Here is a 26,039-nt window from a genome sequence, read left to right as displayed (position 1 = left end):
CTTACCGGAGTGTAACTACTTAATATGGTTTACGTTAAGTGTTACTAAATAAAACATTTAACTTTGACGTGGGAGAACCATGCTTCGGCACGAATGGGCCGGCTCGACCGGAGAAATACCACGGGTTACATTTAGATAAAGACCCAACGAGCTGAAAATCCGATTCGCGTAAACAAGTGAGGAATGTTTCTAGAAAATACGCGATGGTAATCATACACCTAACGCCATCTAGTATCGAGTAGGGGATTTATGTTGTCTGTGTTCCCCTGATCAGTTTCGCTGGTGTGAAGCTTGATGGCACTATATGTCATATAGGTCCGTTACAATACTTTTTTTCTTACGAGCCACCGTATATAACCGGGATATAACGATTCAAAAAGTCATAAAAGTTGTTATCGTCATAGTGTGCACACGTTCCCACGCCACCTATGAGGTAGTGTACTTAGCGCTTTTTTTTAAGTGGTTTCCCCAGTAGGCCTACTCCACGGGTCAGTTGTGTGCCTGTTTGAAATTGAAATTTCCGTTATTTTACATTTAAAACTATTGTAAAATAACGGAAATTTTCAAAGATTGGAAAAGATAAAAGCGATGTAAATTAAAAAAAAAGTGGTGAAGTTCATTCGCCTGATTCGTAAGTTAAGTACAAATTCTTGTTATTTTTCTTGTTCTTCTTCACCTGCTTCTTCTTCATCTTCATTGAGGATGCAAGGAAATTGCATCAATAGCGATGTATCGCATGATACTTCGTCGGAATCAAACGAATCCTCAATTGTTTGTGATTCAATATTAGAGCACGACCGGCCTTGACAATTTGTGCATGCCAAAGAACAAAACAGTCCGATTTTTTTGCAACCACATTTGCATTTGCACAAAATTGTGTTTTTCCGGAGCAGGTGGAAGTAAAGTTTGAACTGGCTCTAATAATATATTGTTGACCAACTTCCAACCCCAGTCTGTAGGGTCTAGCTGATAACCAAGCCACACTAGAACTTGGTAATATACCCGAAAAAGATTTTGATGAGCAGTGTTAATTATGAATGAAAAATGTTTATTTAATCACTTTCGTTTTTTTTTTCTTTATAAAACTTACACTTTAACAAAACACATCTTCCAAGAACAAATTCTGACAGGCAAGAGGACAAGTCCGAATCGGTCCTTCTCCTTGTTTTTAGAGTTTAACTTTTTAAGACAATTGAGGTAAAATATAAAAGTATACATACTAACACGCCTCCTTACTTTTATATTTTAGCTGCAAACAAAACTTACACACATTACATAAATGATCGGTGAAGTTTCTGATTTTCTGGTCATGATCTTGCAGTGTTTTACCCAGGTAAATTTGAAGTTTTTTTCTTTAGCAAGAGATTTGGCTTTGTTTAACAATGACTTATTAGCTGTGGTTAGATGGTCGTTGATATAAAATTTATTTGTGGAGGAAAATCCAAGGTTGTTTAATACAAGTTGCTTATTGTTTTTGCCAAGGGCCACTAGTTCTTCTTTTTTATATCGGTTGTTGAATGAAATAATTATTGATTTGTCCTTATTTGGAAGCCTTGTTGGTATCCGGGCAATGTAATTTATTTCATCCCTTTTTATTTCATAGTTACATAATTTTCCAATGTTCTCAGCAATGTGATAGAGGTTTTCATTGTTTTTCATTGGGATTCCCTTTATTTCTACGTTATTACATCTTGCCCATTGGTCTCGGTCTTGCAGCTCCAGATTAAGCCTCGCTATCTCACTTTTAAGGACTGGAATTTCATTTTTTACTTTCTCCGCTTCTTTAACTCTGGTTTCCAGGGTCTCAACCTTTTCTGAGATACCTTTTATGAGCGAGTGTGCCATTTCTATGGATTCCATAAGACTGGAAATCTCCTTTCTCATTTCCTTGAGATCGTCGGGCAGAGTGGTTAATGGTGCTAACTGGAACAAAATAGCGTTAAGCTGCTCCTGCATTCTGTCTAGTTGCTTGGGTTGCGGTGAGACTGAAGGTGGAGCGGGAGATGAACTTGATTTACATCTTGGGCAGCGCCAGCAATTTTTTCTGTCACCCAGCTTTCGATATCCTGCCTCAGTCACACCCGAACAAGGAAAGTCGTAATGATTTTTGCAGACACTGCAAACCGCGCCATCCGAGTGTTGTGATCCACAACTTGCACAACAAAACATGGTCGATATAAAAAGTTTGAGAAACACTGAGTATACGACAGTTGGACAAGGAGACGACTGATCGGTAGCGATGCGCGAACGCGACTGATATATATAATAATGCACCAGATATATAATAATGCACCTATGATATTTCTATATTTAACATTTTCATTTAATTCAGCTTTTTCCAACTTTAAATTAATCTCCATAGGAGTTTTGTACAATTTAGAGTTTACAATGTTATAACGCTTTGCTAAAGATTCAATGTACTTGTTCTGACTCATAGTTAAAATGTTATCATCTTGTTCATATTTATATTCAATGTCAATTCCAATGTAATTCTTAACTTTTCCTAAATCTTTTTAAACTTCTTAATTTTAAACTTCTTGGACAATTTACTTTTAATCTCATGAATAACATGTATGAATAACAATCGCTTAAATCTTCTCTTAAGCATTCAGTTTTCCATAATAATTCCCATGTCGATGGGGATATTTTGAAGATTGTTGCCGGCGTGAAGTTAAATCTGTACTCTAGTGTCCTTGTTTTAATTGCTTCTTCTACATCCGGCAACATTAGATATGTGCCAATGGCGTAATTGCTGGCCGTGTATAATACACAATTAGATACATTGTGTCTATTCTTATATTTTACATCTGTGCACATCGGTTGGCCTGCTGCTAATAGCTTCCACTGTTCAAATTGATTTTCCGTGAGTTTACACTCATCCATGAAACATGCATTAGTGTGTATCAGTGATGAAAAATTGAAGGATGATCCCGGTGTCAGTCCTGTCAGCCTCTCGAAGTTATAATGTATGCTCACCAGCGATTCCATTACCATGGTTTTCCCGCTGCTTGGTGGGCCATAGAAGAACAAATTATTCTTTTTGTTCGTCCTCCTGTAGAAGTGATCTCTTGTCGTGGTAGCGAAATCATATATGTGTATTCCGTTTAATGTTAACAGTGCCCTTAGGTTTTCGTAGCTACTGTTTATTTCCATTTCTATGTTTGCCTCTGGGTTTAGTCTAAGGTAGTAATGTTTGGCTCTTTCGAGTCTTTTTTCAATCGACTCTGAAAATACCAAAATTCGGGATATTGATACCGCTGTTCTGAGTTTCTCCCCGAAGTTTTTAGTAAATTGGAGGGCAATCCCTTCAGGCGACTGGCATAATATTCTTTGTGCGTCCCCTTCGTTAAAAGCTCGGTTGTCACATAATTGCAGGACCAATTCACCATTTGATTCATCAAATCGGTTGCTTCTTCCCTTGTTAACGAGTCTTCTGTTTCTAGGGTTTGTCGATTGTATTGCAACATCCATGACTCCTTGTTGACGCTCCATTGATGTTCCTAGTCCCATTTCAAATATATCTTTGCCGGTCGCATTAGGGCTTGTACCCACTCCGGTGTAAGCTTCATTTTGTGTTGAGCCTTGTTCTGAAAGTACTGGAGTTCCCCTTTGGGAATTTCTAATTTCATCCTCCATTTGCCTTGCACTAAGTTCCAATTGACAAGCTGCGCATTGGATAATTCTCTTATCTTCTGCACTGAGAACATCTCTAAGTTTTTGACGATTATTGTCGGTATCAAGGTACTTAAGAAGATGAGGTAAACATGTAATTTTCCGACACATATATTTGTCTGACTTAATAATTTTCCCAAGTTTGCTATTAACCCCCCAGTTTTGTTTGTTGATAAATAGATGAGATGGTAGTGGTTGTTTGTTGTGTTTTTATGGAAACTGATAACTTTCCAAGGAGTTCTTTTAGGTACTTCGAATCTTATTTTTCTTCTCGCAAGTATACAGATGTCTTCGACATGAGCGGGTTCTTGTCTAATGTTATTTTCCGCTTCTTCGCTGGGGTTTCTTCGATTGCCGGTGATGCTCTCGATGGGTTTTCCTGAGGTTCCGGCGATTCCCTCGTCAGATCCTCTGCTTGTTGAGTTGCTTGAATCAGCTCCTCTTCGGACTCTTCCTGGTGATATTGGCGATCCGGAGAGCTCATGTTGTCGTAGGTCGTTATACGTAAGGTACTCACTGATATCACGATTAGTTACGATGTGGTAACCGAAGTACTTGATTTCACTGTCCATTTGGAACTGTGTCTGGATTACGCATGCGCGTCCTTTTTATTCTCCTCCACCCCTCCACGAAAAAACTCATTCACCTTTACTGGGGTGGCACGGCACGGTAAGGGTACGGTGTTGACCTTGCAACAATGTAATTCTAGTTATTCCCTTATCTGATTAAATGTCATGCTCTTTACTCGTAATTGCATCAATAATTTCAATGTTTAATCACTCCGTGTTTTATTTTAAATGTCATTTCCTTTTAAGTAATGCCCATGAATTTTAATATCCTCCATTCATTTTAATTATGTCAATGTAACTTTAAAAATTTTAAACCCTAATGAATATCACATTACGTGTGATATTCGCGTAACCTAACCTAGTAGTAGTAGTACTAACCTAACCTAACTTAAACCCAACCTTAACCCAACCTTAACCTAACCTAACTTAAGGTTCAAATTCGACCTAACGCTTTATTCGTCCCTATCGGACCTAATTAACTTTGCGAGCTTGTCTCGACAAGTTTCGCTCCAAATTGAAAAGTTCCCACGGTCGAATGGTACAGTAGACGTGTTTACTAATTCCATGATGCCTTGGGAATTTTTTTCGCTTGAGCCCTTCAACTTGTTTGACAACTTTTTGCCGCCAATTTTGCCCACAGATTAGCGGCTCTGGACTCTATGCCACCTTCTCCCCACAGACTATCCACACCCCCAATATGGAAATTTAACGTTTATAATTCTTAAATGTCACGACCCCTGGACTTAAAAAAAAAAAAAATGGAAAACATCGTATCCCCTGTGTATTCCTGTTATCCTGGTACGTGTGACCTACATTTCGACCGTTGGTCACGCATCGCTGAACACTACACATTCAAAGTCTACTTATAATGATGTAGTGTTCCTACCCATAGCACCCCTATAGTTTAAGTCGCCGCCGCCTACCAAACACTAGCGAAGTGAAACTATATGGTTGTTGCTGGTCGGTTTGGAGCAGGCGCACGGCGGCTAGGCCGTGGGGGCTCGCCGCGCGGCCCAACGGCCGCCCCCTCGCGCTATCCCTCATCAATCTAATGTATACCATACCATACCATAACCTAACCTAACCTGTTGAGTAGCCATTCTATTTCACCGGACATACTTTTATTTAGCACATTCTCTGGTACAATTGTTGTGCTGTTAGCAATGGTAGTATAACAACTCTTACTTGGATTCTGAGGGTGTGAATGACCTCTGCCCCTACTTGGATTCTGAGGGTGTGAATGACCTCTGCCCCTTTGGAATTGGCTATGCTGAAATCTGTTGTTTTGGAAATTATGTCCTCGACCTCTAGATGCATATGTCTGGGTGCGGCAGTCCTTTGCTAAGTGTCCAATTTTACCACATTTGAAGCATTTCTATTTTTTATACTTTGGTTGTGTGTAGAATATATTAGATGTTTCACTAGAATTTTGTGATGTACATTTTAGTTTTATTTTACTTTTTAAATAATCCACTGTCCTTTCTGTTTCAGGTAATACATCTATTAAATCTCCTATATAGCTGAAGTTTTGTGGGAGAGCTTTTAACATATAATTCAACTTTTCGGCCTCAGTTAGTGATGCTCCTGCCTGTTTTAATTCATTTACGGCTTTCTCGAAATCGTCGAAGAAAATCGAAATATCTGCATAATTATTGAGTTTTATATTTTCTAGGTTATGGCGGCATATGATTTGTAATGCCGTCGATTTCTCTAGGTACATTTGGTCAAATTTTTGCATTATATCGTAGGCCGAGTTTAAACCACTAACATATTCCAATTGTTTATTGGTGATGGCACTATAAATGTAATTTGTTGCCTGAACATCTCGATCGTCATATTTTTCACCATCGGTCGATTCTTTAGGCCGTAAGACTACGTCTTGGCATTTTTTGAATTGCAGAAACTTTAGGATTCTTATTTTCCAATTCGAATAATCGACCCCATCAAATAAAGGAATATTTACTGATTTACCTTTGGACATCGTGGCGGCCATCGTCCTCGTCGTACTTTTTCAATCTTGTTTAATCTTGTTATGTCGTTTTGTTTTCACTGTTTTTCTTATAACCACGTTCTGCTACCATGTTAATTATGAATGAAAAATGTTTATTTAATCACTTTTTTTATTTATACTTTATAAAACTTACACTTTAACAAAACACATCTTCCAAGAACACATTCTGACAGGCAAGAGGACAAGTCCGAATCGGTCCTAATCCTTCTTTTTAGAGTTTAACTTTTTAAGACAATTGAGGTAAAATATAAAAGTATACATACTAACAAGCAGCAATTGAGGTTGGAGGACGACAAGCTAATTGGACCTGTTTTTTATTTTTAGTATTTTTAACGAAACATGCATATCAATGCATAAGCATTGATATGCATGTTTCGGAGCTCCTAAAAAAACTACCTGTTTAGATAACTAAACAGGTAGTTTTTTTAGGAGCTCCGTACATAGATATATGATTTTGACACTTTACAAAACTAAATATTTTTTTTGATGAATCTGATTTATGTTGAGCTTTTCCTGGTTTTAAGAAAAAAAAATAGTTTTTTCAGTTGGCGTTCGAGCAGTGAGTATTACAAGTACGTCAACATCTTCACCAACAACAATAGTTGTATTTGTCAAATTGAATTGCTCTATTGCTGTCTCAATAATCAATACTCGTACATCAGCATAAACTCACTCACTCGGCGAAACACAGCGCTTGCACTGTGTTTCGCCGAGTGAGTGAGTTTACCGGAGGCCCAATCCCCTATCCTATTCCCTTCTCTACTCTCCCCTTTTCCCTTCCCTTCCCTACCCTCCCCTATTCCCTTCCCTTCCCTACCCTTCCCTATCCTTCCCTTTTACCCTATTCCCTCTTAAAGGCCGGCAACGCACTTGCAGCTCTTCTGATGCTGTAAGTGTCCATGGGCGACGGAAGTTGCTTTCCATCAGGTGACCCGTTTGCTCGTTTGCCCCCTTATTTCATAAAAAAAAAAAATTATTAGCTTGTTTTACTAATTACTAATATTTCAGCCGTAAACCTTTCTTTCAACATTGAAATTAATCGAGACTTGTTGTGGGTATTTGTAAGAAATTTCTGTTGACTGGTTATAAATAAAAAAAAAAAATATATATATATATTTTTATTCAAAATTGTTGAGACCGTCATAAATTCATCAAATAAAATATCAGAAGATGAAGATGTTGCTAAAGTTCGACGACGTTGTTGTGCAGCTTTGATATTTCTCGTGCAATCATCATAGCCATTAAATACAACAGTAACTCTGGAACCAAAATGTCTACGTAGTACGTACATATTGAACATATTTATCTAAGATAACGTTGAATGTTTCTTCGCTATCCCACACAACGCGGTGTAGTATCCTCCGTCAATGATTATGTCGCATTATTGTTCTTAATATCAATATTTACTTTTTCAAAACAATCGTAAATGGTAGATTTCTGTGTTTTACGCATCCCGATGTCATCAAATAACGATCAAGGGTAGGAAGCTATTTCATATTCAAAATATGTTTCTATTTCATCTTGAAATGCTGCAGTAATACTCATGCGTTGGAACAATAATACAGGGTCAATAGGTAGTTTCTCTTCATGAACTTTTATGGAACTAGTCATAGCTAAAAGAGCAACAACTTGTCAGCGCGCTTTAATTTAATATTATTATTGAATATCTGTCCTGTCATTTTTGCCACAGAAGCAAGTCCAACTTCACGAGCTTCATAACAATTAATTTATACGTTTCTCGCCAGTAAATTTTGCTATGATAGAATTGACCTGCTCAGCAATGTTGTTTGTTTAAGCTATTAATAGACTTTCTGCATAGTTTAAGTGTTGTTGTAACAAACAACAACACTTAAACTATTGAATATTTCAAACCACAGGCCACATTTTTTCATTGCAAGGACTAAATTTTCTTTGCTCATTCGTTTGCAAAAATAAGGTTTACCTTTATCAAGTTCACCAAATACATGACACGGGCTGTTTAGTAAATCTTGCTTTAAATGAATATTTTTTTGCTCTATGGTCATGTCTGGTAGTTTATTAGAATAATCAACGACGCCTTTTCGTAATCTTATTATACTTAATTCGAGTTTTTTCCGTAGCTTAACCGGTATAAATCTATTTATAAAATGTCTCCTTTAGAATCTCTGAGAGATAAATTTAAACTGTTGCTTCTCAATACATTTTGGATAATGTAATATATGTTAGAAAAAATATAAGTAAATTTAAAGTTAAAAGTGACATTCACTCTAGGAATACTAGAAATAAGCACAAGCTAGATATGCCGGTGATCAGACTTAGTAAAGTCAGTAAATCTTTTAAAGGTCAATGTATACGCCTTTACAACAAAATCCCAGAAAATGTTCAAAATCTTTCCATTAATAAATTTTAAAAAGTAGTTAAAGAACGTTTGTGTGCCAAAGCCTATTATAAGGTCAATGATTTCATAAACGATGGCACACCTTGGGAGTAGGATGGCTTCTTGCAAGGCTACTTCTTCATTATTATAGGACTTACAATTATGTATGTGGATATTGTATATAATATTTAGTTACAAAATTGTAAACTTTATTTTAAGAGATTAATTTTTTTCTCACTTTTTTTGGTAAAAAAGTGAGCCCCGTGCGAGATTTTTACGCCGGTTCTTCTCGCCGGGTTAGTTCCCGAACCGGTGGTAGGCATCATGTAGGACTTTCTGAAAACATTTATTTTAAATTTATTCAGAAATAAAACAATTTTGATTTTGATTTCGATTGGTTATCATGTAGCAAATTATTTGAATTAAAATGCACTAGTAGTTGTTTGAAAATATTTTTTTCAATTATTTTAATATAATCTCACTGGAAGCCTCAGCTGAGTTTAAGTGGAGGTTGGTTATGTACAACGTCCTATCCTTTTCATTTGTGTAATGTGTATTCATTATATTGAACAGAGAAAATAAAGAAAACAGGCTAGCTGGGCTTGTTGTATTTTAGGCCCAACCATCAATTCATCGTTAAGAAGAGATATTCCGTTGGACTCTTTGGAAGATGCATTCATAACAACTCTTACTTTAGTGGTCTCCTTGTCCACCCTGACAACAGTATGATGAGGTAAGTAAGTTGCTCTCGGATAATCTAAATCATCGTGTGGGACTATCTCCAAATGTTTCAAAGTAAGGTATTCTTGTATAAATTTCTCATATTCTTTTTGTAAATAATTGTCTTTTTGTAATCGTTTCTCTAGATATAATAGTTTTCTATCTGCGATGAGACGAAGGTTATTGTGGTGCAACTATTGCAGGTTCATCAATAAACAACTCTGACAATGTAGTCGGAGAAGGGGATCTTGTTGGGATTTCATTTTCAGGTAACGGGATGTCTCTGATGGTCATGTCACTTGGAGCAAAGTCTATATCGCTGAATATATCCCTATTTTAGGGAAATATTCCAGTGGCTGCAGATATTTGATGGAGTCATAGATCTTAATATATGGGCCATAAAAACGCTTTCTATTTACGAGGTTGCACAGTGCGTCAAAACGCACTGTGCAACCTCGTAAATAGAAAGCGTTTTTCCGGGATTACGCATCATCCAACTGACTACAGCAGCGTTGTAAGCTGTCTTAAATGGCTTGAAAACACCAACATCAAGTGGTTGTAATTTCCCTGTTGAGTGAGGAGGCAATGTAAGAATGGTAACACCATTTCCTTTTGCTAAATTGATAGGTTCTATGCAAATATATACTTCGTAATTGTCCATGATTAGCAGGGATGGGCTGTCTTTGCTGCTTTGTGTGTGTTCAAAGTAATGTTGCATCGTTTTTACACATGATGCCTTAGATGGTAAGTGATACTCGCTTTTCATTGATGGTAAGTGATACTCGCTTTTCATTCCTCTCACAGTAAGACTTGTACATAACCTGAATATATGGAGTGGTAATTTTTTTTGTCTATCTATCTATCGCCCATAGTGACTTTCATAAACAGGGAATGATAAAATGTGTGCTTTTACATTTTCTAGCCTCTCATCATCTATTGCAAAGGTTTTTTCCTCTTGATGATTTATTTTCAATTATTATCACACCACCGCTTAATTTCATCTTATCTGTCACAGTTTGGATAAACTTGGCGATTTCATCGAATGTTTTTAAAAAACAACCCTTACAAATACGATGACACTCTGAATCCAACTTCAGGTAAAAATCGTTGGAATAATTCCGATTTTTGATTGTAGCCGCAATTTTTCGTGTTGCTTTTTTCTTAATCGATAATATATAGCCTGTCAAAAAAGTTAAAAAATTAAAAGTGGCAACATCGTAGTGTCATCCCTTTTTTCTTTGATTGATATGAAACACTACGATGTTGCCACTTTTTAATTTCTTCACTTTTTTGACAGACTATAAGGTTACTTAAAAACAGCACACGCTTGTCACAGTCACCCACACTCCAATAGTTATCAAACAATTTTTATTAATACTTCAGGAATTCTCTCAGCGCATTTCATCCTACAAATTTCCTTTCTTTAACGAGTTTTCCTTTATTTATCTGGTAAATTTTTCCTAAATTTCTTTTCTATTTTCTGGTTTCACTATCTTCTCTAGTTTTTTCATACTTTTCCTAGGTTTACGTTTTCGACCTTGTATTATATCTTCTTTATACCAAAATGATGTACCACTGCTCTCGTCTAAATCTGATTTGGGAATGACAACACTAAGTCTTTTTTGTACGCCTATTTACTATTGAACAATCCGAGTCACTTGTATTGGGTGTATTTGGTGTGTAATCATCACTACTTTCACCAGAATAATCGAGATCGGGGTTGCAACATTCCTATTTTTAAATATTATTTTTTTGAGTTCTTGTCATTACTTTCAGTTAAGTGTGAAATCTCAATAAATATTTTTTTCCTAATTTTTGACGAGATTACTTTCAGTTCAGTGTGAAATCTCAATAAATATTTTTTCCTAATTTTTGACGAGCTTTTTTCTATTAAGTACTAAAGAATTTTGCAGATCCAGGGTGTTACTTATATTTTGATTATTTTCTATACCTTGGTTTTCTGACGATCTAGTATTTTCTGTCTGTGTCTCTGTGGGTACCGCCACAGACCTTTTATGCAGGTCTAAGAGAAATTATGTATTCAAAGGACTATGCCCAAAAAAAAACCCATAGTCGATTAAAATAATTTTTGTACATCAAAGTAGAGCATAAATAGTGGATTGAAAATATGCAATTCATTTTTTTTCTAAACCATAACCGAAACCGATAATTTGAAAAAAAATATCTGAGATATACAGTATGGTAGTAGATATAAGTACTTCGAATCAACTAGTTAATTCCTTTGTTTTTGTGATCTTTCTCGTGAAAGCGACGTTGATAGACAATAATGTACAATTAAATAGAAAAAAAATCGGCCAAGTGCGAGTCGGACTCGCGCACGAAGGGTTCCGTACCGTTATATTATTTATTTTATTTTAATTTTGCGATTAAATATTAAAGTACACACATAATTGTGGATTTCTTAAAAAAAATCATGTGTCTACATAATATAGCCATTATAGAGCCAAAAAGGGCAAAAAATCACGTTTATTGTATGGGAGCCTCCCTTGAATCTTAATTTTATTTCGTTTTTAGTATCTGTTGTTACGGCGGCATCAGATATACACAATCTGTGAAGATTTCAAAAGTCTAGCTATAGCGGTTCTTGAGTAAGAGCCTGGAGACAGACAGACGGACAGACATCAAAGTCTCAGTAATAGTGTCCCGTTTGTACCCTTTAGGTACGGAACCCTAAAAAAGTATGTCAAACATAATATATTTTAAGAATTAACTAAATCACAAGTGGCTTCACTCTAAATCCTCTATCGATATCGGTTGTATCACGGGGAGTGCGCTAAGAAATTGTTCGGAATCATACCACCTGCAACTTTTCGCCATCGCTCCACGCAAAAAATATACCATCCTCATCACTTTGATGAGTGGCAGTCTTCCACCGTGCGTTTTTTGCGTAACTTTCTGCTGCGCACTGTAAAACTCTGAAATAAACTGTCACTATATTTTCAATACGACCTGCAAACCTTCAAAGGCCGGCAACGTACTTGCAGCTCGTTAATGTTGCGAGTGTCCATGGGCGACAGTATAGTTGCTTTCCATCAGGTGACCCGTTTGCTCGTTTGCCCCTTATTTTATAAAAAAACGATCATATAACCGATATCGTGTACTTAATAATCCTAAAAAACAGTACATATTGTATACAGATTATTTTCTATACCAAACTAACATTCTATACTGTCAGATATAAAAGTGATAAATATAATATTTGAAACATTAAATTCATAATTACAACACTGTACATCTGTATTAAAAATGTTTTTACTACGTACTAATCGCCACACTTTCGTTTGTAGCATCGCGTCGTTCTGAATATCATATAGATTCCTATAAGAAAAGTCAATTATTTACGATCGTTTTTAAAGTACTCGGTGATTGTTTAATCCAAAAAGGACATTGTATTTGGGATACAGTATAAGTAGTCTACTATGCCACATATAAATGGTTTCATTCGATTACGGGTTTTTGGTCCATACATTTTTGGGAATTAGCCTTTCAAAGTATTGTTCAGCTATACTAGCTAAACGTCCTAAATTAAGTGATACATTTTGTAGACCTTCAGCATTAGCAGCATCTGCTGTAGCACACTGCATCTCAACTCTTTGAGTATTCTCCGTGCCTCATCTAAAGGAGCTAGTAGCCGAGAATAATATACTGAAAAAAAATCCTTAGCAACAAATAAGGAGAGCAAAGTATTGACTACCATGGCTATAAAGTTATCAATTTGTTCTTCTTTTTTAAACAAACAATAAATTTAATGTTTTACCAGTTGTACTATTACATAACACTAATGAATTAATATATCTTTTATTCTATGTATTATTCTATGTATTATATATCAAAAGGTAAAACTTACTGCGAACCCTTTTTGTCTTCTATGTCTAGGCAATAATGGTCTGTTGTCATTATTAGGTGTCTCAGAAGGTACTAGAAGTTCTTCTTGAATTTCCACTGGAGTTAGTTACTTAGTTTTTGAATATTGTGCAGTAGTCACACTGATATTTTTTTGGCCTATGAAAGCCAAGATTAAATTCAGTAGTAAAAATCTTTTTATAAAATGATGAAGACTCTGCTGTTATTTCTTTTTCTTTGCAGAATTCGATATAATCTTTATAGAGCTTATTTTCTGAAAGCCCTCGTGGTAAGTATTTCCTTTGTGTTGTACTTCTACAGTATACAGTAATGGGATCCTACCACTGGTATGGATTTAATGTGCTGTCGTATGTACTCCTTTCGCTCTTCAGATATTCTATTTGGTGCAGGATTCTTGCCTCTCAAATCTATATCAATGATTCCAGTATCTTTTTTCTTGCTGAGAGCAGTATTTTTTTACCAGAAATGTCTAGGGTGGCTAGGAAAAAGCATTTCCAAACTTTGGTATTTTCATCATTTTTCTTTCTACATGGCAGAGTGTAAGCTCTTGAGAATTGTTTTCCAGACTCTTCACCTTCTTTTAGTTTGTATCGCCTTTTCGGTTGAATTTTAGATACATGGCTGTTTATAAAAGCCCATTTAGCCTGTTCATTTTGTAATTTTAAAGTCATTGAAAATAGCTATGCGGTCTTCCATTAATAATTATAATAGCTCCCCACACCGGTTTCGGTGACGGTGGCCGGTTTCATTGAAACCAGGCCAGCTACGCAGGAGTAATTTTCTAGTGCCCAAGTGTGTGCGCAGTACACAAGAGCACTCTCTATTCCTTTACTCTCATAACCCAGTGGGACGGACGACCGACACGACTGGCGAGAGATCAGGCGCAGGACCGACTTTTTACATGCCCATCCGACGCATGGATCATCTTACTTGTTCACCTGATTGTGATCAGACTGCATTGTCCTAACCAAACTTGGAAATAACATGTTTCCAACGCGGGAATTGAACCCACGACCTCCGAGTCAAGAGCCGCGCTCTATACCACTAGACCACGGAGGCGGTCTTCCATTGTAAAATGTTCAGTACACTTATAATGACATTTGCATTCAACTAACTTCACAGATTTTGCCCTTACAATTTTACCACTTTCACAGAATATATATTAGTAGTACTTTCTTTAAAAGGGTTTTCCCTTTTAAAGAAATAACGACTCATGTTACGATACTATTAAGTTCAAATTCCGACCGCGCAGTGCTAGGTGCCTACAATTATATTCACCTGCATATGTCCGCTCTCTGTCTATCGCATAACTCGTACCTCTTCTGACGAAATCAAGGTTTTCGCCTTTTAAAAAACGAAATATTCTTTTTTAATTACTATTGGTATGAATAGCAAACCTTTTTATAGTAATATAAAATTTTAGTGACCCAACCTATATTTTATAGTACTTTTATATATTCGATTATAGTGCAGGAAACTTTTACAATAATTTAAACATAGTAACTTGTGTTTATTTCTGTGTAGTTTGTGCGTTTCTTTGTATGAAATTGGTTTATTTGCTATGTTTGTATAGTTTTTATCTACTTTTTATATTTAAATACCTTATTCAAATACATATTTCATTGGCCTTTCTTAATTGTTCATTTTTATAAGATTTATAACGATTTTGCCACAGCGGTTAAACCAGTATCATGAATAAAATTCCTCTATGATCAGTAAACGTAGATACGCGACGAAAAATCTTGCGCGTGCGCCACCGCTCGCTTGTGAGTCCCTACTGATTTGCTACCCGCGGGTGGTACTTACCAGGGCTCGGAACCGGTTTGAAAATACCGGTTTATTTCGGTAAAAAACCGGTAAATATATCATTCTTTTATTTACCGGTTAAACAAGCGAACGGCTTTTACGTAATCCAAATGGTAAAGGTTACCGGTTACTAACACACAAACGATTTTGAAAACCCAAATTAACCGGTTAATTCTTTGAACGCGCTTCTTGGAAATCTATTTTTATCACTTATCGCGGCCCGCTTGGGCCGCTTGGGAGTTGATAAGATAATTTCGCAATTATTTTCACCTATCTTTTTTTTAATTTTAGAATGTTTTATTTTTTTTATTTTAATTTTTAATTTAAAAAGAAATGTTAGATTTGACATACAGAGATCTAAGGGCCGGGACACAAAAACACGATACGACGTCGTATCGTGTTTTTGTGTCCCGGTCCTGAGGGCCAACGCTAAAACACGGGCGGATACGGGCGCGGACGCGTCGAAAGACCGCCGCGGGCCCCGAATCCGCGAGCGGGCACCCGTCGCGTGCGCCCACCTCATTTAGCGCTGCTAGTATAATTTTTATCTCGAGCGTGTACAGTTGTGTCGAGTAGATTACCATGGATTAGTTACTAATTTACTGCGAAAAGCGTACGCCCGCGCCGTGTGCCCGCCGTACGCCGTACTTTAACGGCCGTAATAGGCCTTCGCGCGGCATTTTTAAGTAGCGCGCGCAGCTTCAAAACCGAGCAGTGCTTCCAGATTCAAAATGTGAAATTACAGTGTTGTCAGTGAAAAAATACAGGGAATCCTAAAAAAATGAAGTAAATTAGACTTACTAAATACAGTAGAATTACAGTAAAATTTTACAGATTTAAAAGAAAACAATGATTGATTTACTACAATATTTATAGCACTTTTTATTCATTTATTAATCATGTACCTATTCAAAAATAATATTTTCATGCTTCTGATATATTTTGGACGTCATCTTAGAAATCATTTCTTTTGTGGGCTTGAAATCCACACAATTTTCTGAACGTCGACGAATGGCTTGCTGGGATAACATATTTCCTTTAATGGTATCTGTGATTAGGCAGTTCCTCTGCTTCGTTTTTATATTATTTATCTCACTGAACTTACGCTCACATTCGGCATTAGAGCGAGGCAAAGATAATATTTGAAGCATAAATCGCGGCAGAAGATGAAATTTGCTGTCTCCATTATCATCTTTCAATAGAGCCAGCTGATGCCAAAACACGTCTGCTGGTTGATTTGTGTTCAAATGTTTTTCAGCTATGATGATCATGTTTCTCCATTCGTCGTCTAACTTCTGTTGTTCGGATAGACTTTGTGGTTTAAGTCTTGGCAACACTGAAAACAGCGAAGAAAGAGAGCGTTCTCTGTCCTCTGATATACATATATCAGGATTTAACTTTGCAATAGAGCTCAAAACTGGGTCATTTAAACTGTATCGCTTCCGAATGCCAACGCAAGCTTTCACGATAAAATTGAGGCATTTTTGTTTTAGCTCTGCTATTGCTTCTGTACGAACCTGTATCTCAGGATTCGCAATTTGATTAGCTACACCCAATCCCAAATATATATCTTTCACATTAATGTAATGCCTTCCGTCAGTAGGGTCGATTCCGTCTAATGGGGTGTTTCTTAAATGATTTGGAGTTTTAAATAGCGACAGTAGTTCTCTGTACAGCTCAGTCATTTTGGTATGAGCTTCGATGATTACTGGATTTTCACTTTGAAAAAACGTATTGACGCGGGTAAATTTTGGCAGCATCCAACATAAAAAATAAAAATATGCCTTGATGATACCATCGTTTAAAAGACTGTGAATGTCTTGGCAATCCTGGTCTTCCAGCCATTTATTGTCAAAATACAATCTTAAAGCATCCCACTGCTCCATGATTCGGTTCACAAGATCAGACAAAGACAACCAACGAGTTTGTGCTGGACGTAGTATTTTGTGAACATCTGTGTCTGTGAAGGCTTGGAATTCTTTTAACTCTGTTTGACGTTTGCTACTGTTTTTGAAATAGTTGTATATCAGTCGAGTCAATTTTTCTGCATCATGAGGGAGCTCCTTACAGGCATCGCCAGCGCACAAATGTAAAGAATGGCAAATGCATTTTATGACGACGATGCCAGGACATAGCTGTCTGAAACGTGAGGACACTGAATTGCGGCAGCCCATCATCGTGTTGCAGCCATCGGATCCAAATCCAATTAAGTTCTCCAATGGTACAGAACTTTCCTGAAATGATTTTATTATTGCTTCAAATAAATTTTCAGCAGTGGCTGAGTAGTCTGTGACACCAACGGGTCCAGCATTATTTTCGTTGAACATTTGTATCAGGTCCCAAAACCTACTGACTATTCGTCCTTTATTTGAATCGTAATATTTGACAACGACACACATCGTTTTCACTGTTGCAACATCGGTACTTTCGTCTACCATCACAGCAAACTTTTCGCGCTTTAAATCTTCAATCAAACACTCCTTTTCGGAAGCTCCGACAACATTGTTTATAACAGCTTGTAATTTGGTATGTTTCAGTTTGATGTTTCTTGCAATTTTTGAATCTGGGAATATGGTAGGAAGTAAATCAATGAGATGATCCATCACTGTATGGGATATCTTATGTTCTGCCATAAAGGCCGATAATTTTATTTCCGCAGTTTTTCGTTGCTCGTCTTCACTTCCACGTTCCTGTTTCTTAAATATATTATCGAGGGTATGTGTTTTCGATGTCCCCGATAGGCGAAATTTGTGTTTGGAACCTTCACTGTGTTTTTTGATAGCACCCAGGTCGGCAATCAAGGAAGAATCGCAAAAAGTGCAGATACATTTATAAGGAGAGTTTTTGTCACGTTTGAGCCACTTACGAAAATCTTGTAATTGGAGCCACGCTTTTCTATAGTGCGTCAAAACGCACTGTGCAACCTCGTAAATAGAAAGCGTTTTTCCGGGATTACGCATCATCCAACTGACTACAGCAGCGTTGTAAGCTGTCTTAAATGGCTTGAAAACACCAACATCAAGTGGTTGTAATTTCCCTGTTGAGTGAGGAGGCAATGTAAGAATGGTAACACCATTTCCTTTTGCTAAATTGATAGGTTCTATGCAAATATATACTTCGTAATTGTCCATGATTAGCAGGGATGGGCTGTCTTTGCTGCTTTGTGTGTGTTCAAAGTAATGTTGCATCGTTTTTACACATGATGCCTTAGATGGTAAGTGATACTCGCTTTTCATTGATGGTAAGTGATACTCGCTTTTCATTCCTCTCACAGTAAGACTTGTACATAACCTGAATATATGGAGTGGTAATTTTTTTTGTCTATCTATCTATCGCCCATAGTGACTTTCATAAACAGGGAATGATAAAATGTGTGCTTTTACATTTTCTAGCCTCTCATCATCTATTGCAAAGGTTTTTTCCTCTTGATGATTTATTTTCAATTATTATCACACCACCGCTTAATTTCATCTTATCTGTCACAGTTTGGATAAACTTGGCGATTTCATCGAATGTTTTTAAAAAACAACCCTTACAAATACGATGACACTCTGAATCCAACTTCAGGTAAAAATCGTTGGAATAATTCCGATTTTTGATTGTAGCCGCAATTTTTCGTGTTGCTTTTTTCTTAATCGATAATATATAGCCTGTCAAAAAAGTTAAAAAATTAAAAGTGGCAACATCGTAGTGTCATCCCTTTTTTCTTTGATTGATATGAAACACTACGATGTTGCCACTTTTTAATTTCTTCACTTTTTTGACAGACTATAAGGTTACTTAAAAACAGCACACGCTTGTCACAGTCACCCACACTCCAATAGTTATCAAACAATTTTTATTAATACTTCAGGAATTCTCTCAGCGCATTTCATCCTACAAATTTCCTTTCTTTAACGAGTTTTCCTTTATTTATCTGGTAAATTTTTCCTAAATTTCTTTTCTATTTTCTGGTTTCACTATCTTCTCTAGTTTTTTCATACTTTTCCTAGGTTTACGTTTTCGACCTTGTATTATATCTTCTTTATACCAAAATGATGTACCACTGCTCTCGTCTAAATCTGATTTGGGAATGACAACACTAAGTCTTTTTTGTACGCCTATTTACTATTGAACAATCCGAGTCACTTGTATTGGGTGTATTTGGTGTGTAATCATCACTACTTTCACCAGAATAATCGAGATCGGGGTTGCAACATTCCTATTTTTAAATATTATTTTTTTGAGTTCTTGTCATTACTTTCAGTTAAGTGTGAAATCTCAATAAATATTTTTTTCCTAATTTTTGACGAGATTACTTTCAGTTCAGTGTGAAATCTCAATAAATATTTTTTCCTAATTTTTGACGAGCTTTTTTCTATTAAGTACTAAAGAATTTTGCAGATCCAGGGTGTTACTTATATTTTGATTATTTTCTATACCTTGGTTTTCTGACGATCTAGTATTTTCTGTCTGTGTCTCTGTGGGTACCGCCACAGACCTTTTATGCAGGTCTAAGAGAAATTATGTATTCAAAGGACTATGCCCAAAAAAAAACCCATAGTCGATTAAAATAATTTTTGTACATCAAAGTAGAGCATAAATAGTGGATTGAAAATATGCAATTCATTTTTTTTCTAAACCATAACCGAAACCGATAATTTGAAAAAAAATATCTGAGATATACAGTATGGTAGTAGATATAAGTACTTCGAATCAACTAGTTAATTCCTTTGTTTTTGTGATCTTTCTCGTGAAAGCGACGTTGATAGACAATAATGTACAATTAAATAGAAAAAAAATCGGCCAAGTGCGAGTCGGACTCGCGCACGAAGGGTTCCGTACCGTTATATTATTTATTTTATTTTAATTTTGCGATTAAATATTAAAGTACACACATAATTGTGGATTTCTTAAAAAAAATCATGTGTCTACATAATATAGCCATTATAGAGCCAAAAAGGGCAAAAAATCACGTTTATTGTATGGGAGCCTCCCTTGAATCTTAATTTTATTTCGTTTTTAGTATCTGTTGTTACGGCGGCATCAGATATACACAATCTGTGAAGATTTCAAAAGTCTAGCTATAGCGGTTCTTGAGTAAGAGCCTGGAGACAGACAGACGGACAGACATCAAAGTCTCAGTAATAGTGTCCCGTTTGTACCCTTTAGGTACGGAACCCTAAAAAAGTATGTCAAACATAATATATTTTAAGAATTAACTAAATCACAAGTGGCTTCACTCTAAATCCTCTATCGATATCGGTTGTATCACGGGGAGTGCGCTAAGAAATTGTTCGGAATCATACCACCTGCAACTTTTCGCCATCGCTCCACGCAAAAAATATACCATCCTCATCACTTTGATGAGTGGCAGTCTTCCACCGTGCGTTTTTTGCGTAACTTTCTGCTGCGCACTGTAAAACTCTGAAATAAACTGTCACTATATTTTCAATACGACCTGCAAACCTTCAAAGGCCGGCAACGTACTTGCAGCTCGTTAATGTTGCGAGTGTCCATGGGCGACAGTATAGTTGCTTTCCATCAGGTGACCCGTTTGCTCGTTTGCCCCTTATTTTATAAAAAAACGATCATATAACCGATATCGTGTACTTAATAATCCTAAAAAACAGTACATATTGTATACAGATTATTTTCTATACCAAACTAACATTCTATACTGTCAGATATAAAAGTGATAAATATAATATTTGAAACATTAAATTCATAATTACAACACTGTACATCTGTATTAAAAATGTTTTTACTACGTACTAATCGCCACACTTTCGTTTGTAGCATCGCGTCGTTCTGAATATCATATAGATTCCTCTAAGAAAAGTCAATTATTTACGATCGTTTTTAAAGTACTCGGTGATTGTTTAATCCAAAAAGGACATTGTATTTGGGATACAGTATAAGTAGTCTACTATGCCACATATAAATGGTTTCATTCGATTACGGGTTTTTGGTCCATACATTTTTGGGAATTAGCCTTTCAAAGTATTGTTCAGCTATACTAGCTAAACGTCCTAAATTAAGTGATACATTTTGTAGACCTTCAGCATTAGCAGCATCTGCTGTAGCACACTGCATCTCAACTCTTTGAGTATTCTCCGTGCCTCATCTAAAGGAGCTAGTAGCCGAGAATAATATACTGAAAAAAAATCCTTAGCAACAAATAAGGAGAGCAAAGTATTGACTACCATGGCTATAAAGTTATCAATTTGTTCTTCTTTTTTAAACAAACAATAAATTTAATGTTTTACCAGTTGTACTATTACATAACACTAATGAATTAATATATCTTTTATTCTATGTATTATTCTATGTATTATATATCAAAAGGTAAAACTTACTGCGAACCCTTTTTGTCTTCTATGTCTAGGCAATAATGGTCTGTTGTCATTATTAGGTGTCTCAGAAGGTACTAGAAGTTCTTCTTGAATTTCCACTGGAGTTAGTTACTTAGTTTTTGAATATTGTGCAGTAGTCACACTGATATTTTTTTGGCCTATGAAAGCCAAGATTAAATTCAGTAGTAAAAATCTTTTTATAAAATGATGAAGACTCTGCTGTTATTTCTTTTTCTTTGCAGAATTCGATATAATCTTTATAGAGCTTATTTTCTGAAAGCCCTCGTGGTAAGTATTTCCTTTGTGTTGTACTTCTACAGTATACAGTAATGGGATCCTACCACTGGTATGGATTTAATGTGCTGTCGTATGTACTCCTTTCGCTCTTCAGATATTCTATTTGGTGCAGGATTCTTGCCTCTCAAATCTATATCAATGATTCCAGTATCTTTTTTCTTGCTGAGAGCAGTATTTTTTTACCAGAAATGTCTAGGGTGGCTAGGAAAAAGCATTTCCAAACTTTGGTATTTTCATCATTTTTCTTTCTACATGGCAGAGTGTAAGCTCTTGAGAATTGTTTTCCAGACTCTTCACCTTCTTTTAGTTTGTATCGCCTTTTCGGTTGAATTTTAGATACATGGCTGTTTATAAAAGCCCATTTAGCCTGTTCATTTTGTAATTTTAAAGTCATTGAAAATAGCTATGCGGTCTTCCATTAATAATTATAATAGCTCCCCACACCGGTTTCGGTGACGGTGGCCGGTTTCATTGAAACCAGGCCAGCTACGCAGGAGTAATTTTCTAGTGCCCAAGTGTGTGCGCAGTACACAAGAGCACTCTCTATTCCTTTACTCTCATAACCCAGTGGGACGGACGACCGACACGACTGGCGAGAGATCAGGCGCAGGACCGACTTTTTACATGCCCATCCGACGCATGGATCATCTTACTTGTTCACCTGATTGTGATCAGACTGCATTGTCCTAACCAAACTTGGAAATAACATGTTTCCAACGCGGGAATTGAACCCACGACCTCCGAGTCAAGAGCCGCGCTCTATACCACTAGACCACGGAGGCGGTCTTCCATTGTAAAATGTTCAGTACACTTATAATGACATTTGCATTCAACTAACTTCACAGATTTTGCCCTTACAATTTTACCACTTTCACAGAATATATATTAGTAGTACTTTCTTTAAAAGGGTTTTCCCTTTTAAAGAAATAACGACTCATGTTACGATACTATTAAGTTCAAATTCCGACCGCGCAGTGCTAGGTGCCTACAATTATATTCACCTGCATATGTCCGCTCTCTGTCTATCGCATAACTCGTACCTCTTCTGACGAAATTAAGGTTTTCGCCTTTTAAAAAACGAAATATTCTTTTTTAATTACTATTGGTATGAATAGCAAACCTTTTTATAGTAATATAAAATTTTAGTGACCCAACCTATATTTTATAGTACTTTTATATATTCGATTATAGTGCAGGAAACTTTTACAATAATTTAAACATAGTAACTTGTGTTTATTTCTGTGTAGTTTGTGCGTTTCTTTGTATGAAATTGGTTTATTTGCTATGTTTGTATAGTTTTTATCTACTTTTTATATTTAAATACCTTATTCAAATACATATTTCATTGGCCTTTCTTAATTGTTCATTTTTATAAGATTTATAACGATTTTGCCACAGCGGTTAAACCAGTATCATGAATAAAATTCCTCTATGATCAGTAAACGTAGATACGCGACGAAAAATCTTGCGCGTGCGCCACCGCTCGCTTGTGAGTCCCTACTGATTTGCTACCCGCGGGTGGTACTTACCAGGGCTCGGAACCGGTTTGAAAATACCGGTTTATTTCGGTTAAAAACCGGTAAATATATCATTCTTTTATTTACCGGTTAAACAAGCGAACGGCTTTTACGTAATCCAAATGGTAAAGGTTACCGGTTACTAACACACAAACGATTTTGAAAACCCAAATTAACCGGTTAATTCTTTGAACGCGCTTCTTGGAAATCTATTTTTATCACTTATCGCGGCCCGCTTGGGCCGCTTGGGAGTTGATAAGATAATTTCGCAATTATTTTCACCTATCTTTTTTTTAATTTTAGAATGTTTTATTTTTTTTATTTTAATTTTTAATTTAAAAAGAAATGTTAGATTTGACATACAGAGATCTAAGGGCCGGGACACAAAAACACGATACGACGTCGTATCGTGTTTTTGTGTCCCGGTCCTGAGGGCCAACGCTAAAACACGGGCGGATACGGGCGCGGACGCGTCGAAAGACCGCCGCGGGCCCCGAATCCGCGAGCGGGCACCCGTCGCGTGCGCCCACCTCATTTAGCGCTGCTAGTATAATTTTTATCTCGAGCGTGTACAGTTGTGTCGAGTAGATTACCATGGATTAGTTACTAATTTACTGCGAAAAGCGTACGCCCGCGCCGTGTGCCCGCCGTACGCCGTACTTTAACGGCCGTAATAGGCCTTCGCGCGGCATTTTTAAGTAGCGCGCGCAGCTTCAAAACCGAGCAGTGCTTCCAGATTCAAAATGTGAAATTACAGTGTTGTCAGTGAAAAAATACAGGGAATCCTAAAAAAATGAAGTAAATTAGACTTACTAAATACAGTAGAATTACAGTAAAATTTTACAGATTTAAAAGAAAACAATGATTGATTTACTACAATATTTATAGCACTTTTTATTCATTTATTAATCATGTACCTATTCAAAAATAATATTTTCATGCTTCTGATATATTTTGGACGTCATCTTAGAAATCATTTCTTTTGTGGGCTTGAAATCCACACAATTTTCTGAACGTCGACGAATGGCTTGCTGGGATAACATATTTCCTTTAATGGTATCTGTGATTAGGCAGTTCCTCTGCTTCGTTTTTATATTATTTATCTCACTGAACTTACGCTCACATTCGGCATTAGAGCGAGGCAAAGATAATATTTGAAGCATAAATCGCGGCAGAAGATGAAATTTGCTGTCTCCATTATCATCTTTCAATAGAGCCAGCTGATGCCAAAACACGTCTGCTGGTTGATTTGTGTTCAAATGTTTTTCAGCTATGATGATCATGTTTCTCCATTCGTCGTCTAACTTCTGTTGTTCGGATAGACTTTGTGGTTTAAGTCTTGGCAACACTGAAAACAGCGAAGAAAGAGAGCGTTCTCTGTCCTCTGATATACATATATCAGGATTTAACTTTGCAATAGAGCTCAAAACTGGGTCATTTAAACTGTATCGCTTCCGAATGCCAACGCAAGCTTTCACGATAAAATTGAGGCATTTTTGTTTTAGCTCTGCTATTGCTTCTGTACGAACCTGTATCTCAGGATTCGCAATTTGATTAGCTACACCCAATCCCAAATATATATCTTTCACATTAATGTAATGCCTTCCGTCAGTAGGGTCGATTCCGTCTAATGGGGTGTTTCTTAAATGATTTGGAGTTTTAAATAGCGACAGTAGTTCTCTGTACAGCTCAGTCATTTTGGTATGAGCTTCGATGATTACTGGATTTTCACTTTGAAAAAACGTATTGACGCGGGTAAATTTTGGCAGCATCCAACATAAAAAATAAAAATATGCCTTGATGATACCATCGTTTAAAAGACTGTGAATGTCTTGGCAATCCTGGTCTTCCAGCCATTTATTGTCAAAATACAATCTTAAAGCATCCCACTGCTCCATGATTCGGTTCACAAGATCAGACAAAGACAACCAACGAGTTTGTGCTGGACGTAGTATTTTGTGAACATCTGTGTCTGTGAAGGCTTGGAATTCTTTTAACTCTGCTTGACGTTTGCTACTGTTTTTGAAATAGTTGTATATCAGTCGAGTCAATTTTTCTGCATCATGAGGGAGCTCCTTACAGGCATCGCCAGCGCACAAATGTAAAGAATGGCAAATGCATTTTATGACGACGATGCCAGGACATAGCTGTCTGAAACGTGAGGACACTGAATTGCGGCAGCCCATCATCGTGTTGCAGCCATCGGATCCAAATCCAATTAAGTTCTCCAATGGTACAGAACTTTCCTGAAATGATTTTATTATTGCTTCAAATAAATTTTCAGCAGTGGCTGAGTAGTCTGTGACACCAACGGGTCCAGCATTATTTTCGTTGAACATTTGTATCAGGTCCCAAAACCTACTGACTATTCGTCCTTTATTTGAATCGTAATATTTGACAACGACACACATCGTTTTCACTGTTGCAACATCGGTACTTTCGTCTACCATCACAGCAAACTTTTCGCGCTTTAAATCTTCAATCAAACACTCCTTTTCGGAAGCTCCGACAACATTGTTTATAACAGCTTGTAATTTGGTATGTTTCAGTTTGATGTTTCTTGCAATTTTTGAATCTGGGAATATGGTAGGAAGTAAATCAATGAGATGATCCATCACTGTATGGGATATCTTATGTTCTGCCATAAAGGCCGATAATTTTATTTCCGCAGTTTTTCGTTGCTCGTCTTCACTTCCACGTTCCTGTTTCTTAAATATATTATCGAGGGTATGTGTTTTCGATGTCCCCGATAGGCGAAATTTGTGTTTGGAACCTTCACTGTGTTTTTTGATAGCACCCAGGTCGGCAATCAAGGAAGAATCGCAAAAAGTGCAGTTACATTTATAAGGAGAGTTTTTGTCACGTTTGAGC

The 26,039-nt window shown here is 36.6% G+C and overlaps 1 long non-coding RNA gene and 1 pseudogene across 1 annotated transcript in view; both read right to left on the bottom strand.

The window, feature by feature from the left end:
• Positions 1–26,039, bottom strand: part of LOC121736240 — a 53,817-nt pseudogene that overhangs the window by 3,556 nt on the left and 24,222 nt on the right.
• The window catches only part of LOC121735746, a 29,839-nt gene continuing 12,872 nt past the window's right edge, over positions 9,073–26,039 (bottom strand). The window contains exon 3 of the long non-coding RNA XR_006036900.1: positions 9,073–9,085. This is a non-coding gene — a long non-coding RNA (uncharacterized LOC121735746). The remainder of the gene's footprint in view (positions 9,086–26,039) is intronic.

The sequence above is a fragment of the Aricia agestis genome, chromosome 18 (assembly GCF_905147365.1).
Source record: "Aricia agestis chromosome 18, ilAriAges1.1, whole genome shotgun sequence".
Taxonomy (NCBI): domain Eukaryota; kingdom Metazoa; phylum Arthropoda; class Insecta; order Lepidoptera; family Lycaenidae; genus Aricia; species Aricia agestis.
Note: the sequence above shows the minus strand (reverse complement) of the source record. Positions and strands in the feature narration are given on the sequence as shown.